Here is a 6,000-nt window from a genome sequence, read left to right on the forward strand (position 1 = left end):
TGATGATGATAATAATAATAATAATAATAATAATAATAATAATAATAATAATAATAAAGCTTTGCACAAAGCAGCTACAGACAAAGAACAGATATGCTTTCTCTTTCTGTTCATGTGTCACGTACCTGGTAATTTTCCATGGATGTAATTCAGAAAGTTTGACTCAAGAATCCCTTTGGTTCCTGAAAGAGCAGCGGATGATATAAATGTTTCCATTTCAGAATCAAAATCAAAAATCAAAATTCTTTCCAGGTTGCTTCTCTCCTTGATTAGTTTCTATCCATTATTTCTTGTCTTGCCTTCTGGTGCTTTGGAAAATAAGTTGACCCCCACTCTTCTCTGTGGCAGCCGCTCAAATACTGAAATACTTCCATTATGTCACTCCTAGTCCTTCTTTTCTCTAAACTTTTCTCTAAACTAGCCATACTCAATTCCTGCAACTGTTCTTCATATGTTTTTGCCTCCAGACATTTTATCATCTTAGTTGCTCTTCTTGGCACTTTTTCCAAAGTCTCAACATCTTTTTTAAAAGGTGGTGACCAAAACTGGATGCAGTATTCCAGGTGTGGCCTTACTAAGGCTTTATTTAGCGGTACTAATACTTCACATCAGGGGTGGGTTCTACTTACTTTTACTACCGGTTCACAATGGTGAACCGGTATTTTTGACGGTCAGCTGGGTGACGATCAGCTGTGACGCACAATTTATATTAGCTAGAATCATTGGATTTCCTGCTTTGTAGCTAATCTAAATTGCATGGCACAGCGGATTCCCCCCCCTCACTGTTCTAATTACCTTTGTAGACTCTGAAGGCTTCAAAATGTTCCTTTTTTAGTGCTGCGTGGGTGCACCTCAGGTGCATACGTGTGAAGCGCATGCTCAGTGGCAGACTCACAGAACTGGTAGGAGACTTCAGAGGATTTCACTGCTGAGCCAGGTCTTGCAATCTGGAACTCTAATGTTCAGGAAGAATTTACAGTATAGGTAATCCTTAGTTTATAACAGTTCATTTAGTGACTGTTTGAAGTTACAATGTCACAAAAAAAAAAGAGATTTATGACTGTTTTTCACACTTATGACTGCTGTAGCATCCCCATGTTCATGTGATCAAAATTCAGACACTTGGCAACTGACTCATATTTAGGACGATTGCAGTGTCCCAGGGTCATGTGGTCACTTTCTGTGACCTCCTGAGAAGCAAAGTCAATGGAGAAGCCAGATTCACTTAATTACCGTGTTACTGGGTAAGTCCCCTGGAAAGCCAAGGGAAATCATCAAAACCATAAAAAAGTGAAAGTTAGAATATTTTGGACATATGATACGATATCCAGAAAAATACAGCATAGTTCACTTAATTCTCCAAGGAAAGATTGAAGGCAAATGAGGTCCAGACAGAAGAAGAACATCATGGCTTCAAAATCTAAGGGACTGGTTTGGATAAAACTCAACAGCACTTTTTTGGGCGGCTGTTGATAAAAGTAGGCTTGCCAACATGATCGCCAACGTCCGATGATTGATATTGCACAAGAAGAAAAAGAAGACCATGTTACTAACCATGTAACATCTAAAAAAATAAAACTACTGTACACTGATTCACTTAACAACTGTAGGAAGAAAGGTCATAAAATGGGGCAAAACTCACTTAACATCTGTCTTGCTTAGCAACAGAAATTTTGGCCTCAGTTGTGATCATAAACCAAGGATCACCTGTAGCATTTCAGAAGCATACTGATTTTACCTGGCATACTGGTACTCTGCTTCAGAAGTATATCTTTTGTGTTGATTTTCTTTCACAACTAAATTCATTTCTTTAGGAAGACCTTTCCGAAGCTATTCAGCTACAAATAAAATAAAACTGTAAATCATTCTGAATCAAGATGCTTTAAAGTGGTTGATTCAACTAATTAATGCCATGTCCATAAAAGATAGCAGATTGACATGCCATAAAATTTACACCTCTGATTATTTGGAAAGTCAAATATGAAGTACCAATGGCCTCCTGAATAGGCTTTTGAATAACTTTCACACTTTTACTACTCAGGAAAGTGTAGTTTGTCCTTCATTCATTTGTTTCCTCTAACATGAAACTGACCAAGGAGGTATCAATTATACTAGTGATAATATAAAACTGATGCTCTGAGTTTGAATAGGTGGCATGCTGGGAGAAAAAGAAAATATTTTTCTATAATAATACAATACTATTTGGAATTGTCCTTAAGCATTGTCCAATTAATACAAAATATCTCAGTCATAAGAGTTCCTATCTCCATAGATGCAGTGCAGCTACTAGATATCAAAAGCATTTAGGGTAATTTTACTATTCTCACCCAGCTGGCTGGGGAATTCTGGTAGTTGACATCCACAAATCTTAAAGTCGCCAAGGTTGGGCCACTCTGATTTAAATGCTGAAAAAGTTATCTCAAGATTAGATCAACTGTATCCTGTCACATAGGCAGTTTGTATATTCATTCATTTTATAGATATTAATTTTAAAAAAAAAACAAGTTTTATATATTTATTAGCGGAGAGCAAAGAAACTGATACACTTTGGTTCATTTTGCATTGGCTGAGAAGAAGATGAACTTTCCCCCCCAAAGTCTAGAAATATCCTGGTTTAGTCACAGCCAATCTGAGTCAAATTAAATCCCATCAAAGGAAAAGAGGGGGGAAAAAGGACTTGAAATATTTGAAAGTCTGGAATGAAACCCAGCTAGAGAAGAATTTAGGGACTGTAATAGTCAACTGATATTTGGTGTCAGAGTTTGTGTTTTGTTTTGGTATTATAATACAGAGTGGCAGAAAATGTAATACAGAAATTTAATATGAAATTTTATTCTGCAACTTTGATGTATAAACAGTGCCACACATAATTATAATATCTAAAATTTATAATGTATTTATAACGTAAAAATGAAAGAATAGATAATAGAATAGAATAATAATAATAGAAAGAATCTTTCTGCATTTCACATATCCAAACAATGCTTTATATAAAGATAATAATCTCTGTCTCCCTCTCTTTCTCTGAATTTTGCTTCACAATTGTGATGCCCATGGCAAATCTACATAACTTCCCCTTCTCTTTTGACACCAGGAAACTGCAGCTGGTTTCATAGTTTCATAAGTTTATTTGTCAAGCATATATAAGATAACAGGTAAAAGTATAAACATAATTTGAATACATGAAAAGAGTAAGTAAAAAGGAATATTAGGACAGGGATGGTAGGCACACTGGTGCACTTATGAACGCCCTTTACAGACCTCTTAGGAATGGGGTGAGATCAACAGTAGACAGTTTAAGGTTAAAGTTTTGGGGGTTTGGGGAGAAACTACAGAGTCAGGTAGTGCATTCCAGGCATTGACCACTCTGTTACTGAAGTCATATTTTCTGCAATCGAGTTTGGAATGGTTTACCTTGATTTTGTAGCTATTATTTGCTCGTGTATTGTTGTGGTTGAAGCTAAAGTAATCATTGACAGGAAGGACATTGTGGCAGATAATTTTATGTACTATGCTTAGGTCAGACTGAAGTCGGCGTAATTCTAAATTGTCTAAGCCCAAAATTTGGAGTCTGGTGGCATAAGGTATTTTATTGCGGTTAGAGGAATGGAGGACTCTTCTTGTAAAATATCTCTAGACTCTCTCGATTGTATTTATGTCCGATATGCAGTGCAGGTTCCAGACAGATGAGCTGTATTCAAGAATTGGTCTAGCAAATGTTTTGTATGCTCTAGTTAGTAGTACAACATTACCAGAGAAGAAGCTACGCAGGATTAGGTTAACAACTCTTAATGCCTTTTTGGCAATGTTGTTGCAGTGGGCTCGGGCACTTAGATCTTTAGAAATGAGTACTCCAAGGTCCTTGACAGAGTGTATGTTAGTTCCCTCTTCCTTCTTCTCCATCAACATATAAATCCTCCCAGGATAATAGGATCTTGGATCTAATGTTGATTCCTTCTCTCGGATAGAAAATCTGCTACTCATATTTTGCTGAACTTTCCCCATGATTAGAGTTATCCTTGGAAAATCACGTTTCACTTTCATCTCAGACTGTACCTGATACCTGTCATTTTCTCTAACATAGTAAGCATTTGTTTAATTGCCACGATTCCAGTTCTTCATATTCATACTTTTCATAGCCATAATGTTGATTTGACTGTCTTAACCTGAACCTTGCCACTTGTAAATAAGTGAAGCACTAATCTTTAATTAGAAATTTAGGATTCTAAGTTTGTTTGTTTTTTTACTTAGGAAACTGCAGATTACCTATTTTGGGAGCCTTGACTAAAATAGTTTTAACTGATCTCTTTAACCTTGACCTGAAGCCTTTAATCCTATTCCAAGGGATCCTTCTAAAATCCTTCTACAACAGGAAAGTTCTTTCGCCGTGTGCCAAGGAGCATATCAAAACAGGCAAAAGCAAAGTTATGGAGATGTGATAAAAGATTCACCCTTTTTGCACATGTGTCAATATTGCACAGTACTGCAGCATTGCCATCTTTGATTGTTTTGATATACAAACCCCTGTAGACATTGCTGGGTCCTTCATATGAGGAGAAAATGTGGTCCTAAGTGCACAAGCTCTGTCTTACCTCATTGCCCTCTATATATACAGCTGATTTCCTGTAGTGGAAAACTTCCTTTATCTCAAGAGGCCAGATTATGTGGATAAAAAGTGTAAGATCTCTATTGCAAGGCGTTGCCCTTCACAGGTGGAAGACATCAAGAACAATGATGGTAGTTAGCACCTTCCAAATGGGCACATTCAGTGATGGGATTCAAATTTTTTTACTACCGGTTCTGTGGTTGTGGCTTGGTGGGCATGGCATGGCTTGGTGGGTGTGGCTTGCTGGGCGTGGCAGGGGAAGGATACTGTAAAATCTCCATTCCCACCCCACCCCAGGGGAAGGTTACTGCAAAATCCCCACTTCCGATCAGCTGGGACTCGGGAGGCAGAGACTATATGGGGGTGGGCCCAATCAGAGGCGGTATTTACTGGTTCTCCAAACTACTCAAAATTTCTGCTACTGGTTCTCCAGAACTGGTCAGAACCTGCTGAAACCCACCTCTGGGCACATTATTTGGATTGCATTTCTCCTGGATGCCACTCTAGTTCCATTTTAACATCTCCAGGATTTACCAGGAGTATGCCACAAAAAGGCAGCAAAATATACAGTAAATTTAGACTGGTGTGACCTTCTGCTATTTTTTTTCAGGGAACCTAATAACACAGACATATTCATTTTAAAATCCCAAAAATTGAAAAGGGAGGAACTGAGGCCTACCATCCTGTCCTCATCTCCATCAGGTGATACCAGTTTAAACTTTTTGCTCCCTGAGAAGACGTGTCAAACGAAAATGATGCATTGCTCTCCCTTCACTTTCTTTGACATAGCATGAGGTGCAGGTATTTGGATAATACTCTTTTCTTAGCATACATGAGATAATCTTCAGGCAGGGGAAATTTTTTTGGGTGAAATGGCCTTCAATCATCAATTCAAAGGATTAGGAAATGAATCTAACTCTAGTGCACAAGACAAGTATAAAAAAAGAATCTGTTTTCCCTGACAATTTAAAGAAAGCCTATTTACTTCAATATTATGTCAGGGCAAATAAATTCTTGTCTCCATTAAACATTTGCTAGAAAATTGTTTATGAATGTCTGCACTGAAGTGATGTTAACTTTCTTGACATTGAAGAGGTGTTATTTTGAATGAGAAAACCATTGCAAACTCTATGCATTTTAGAAAAGAGAAGCTTTCACTTCTGATATGAATGAAAACTCTACACATAAAAGACTAATTTCCAAAATAAAATCTGCCAAAGATCATCATGAATTTCTGACATCTCTATGTTAGTGTTGATATCTCTGTGTTACAGATGTCTCTTAAAATATTAGTAATGAAAAGACCTGGATATCTAAAACCTTTCGCATACATTCTGTTGAATGCACCAAAGTTAAACTAGGTAGAAGGGGCTAAATTGGTCCTTCCTTCTTCT

This window comes from Pituophis catenifer, unplaced genomic scaffold (genome assembly GCF_029215685.1).
Source record: "Pituophis catenifer annectens isolate HBS135680 unplaced genomic scaffold, rPitCat1.0.hap2 SCAF_3, whole genome shotgun sequence".
NCBI lineage: Eukaryota > Metazoa > Chordata > Lepidosauria > Squamata > Colubridae > Pituophis > Pituophis catenifer.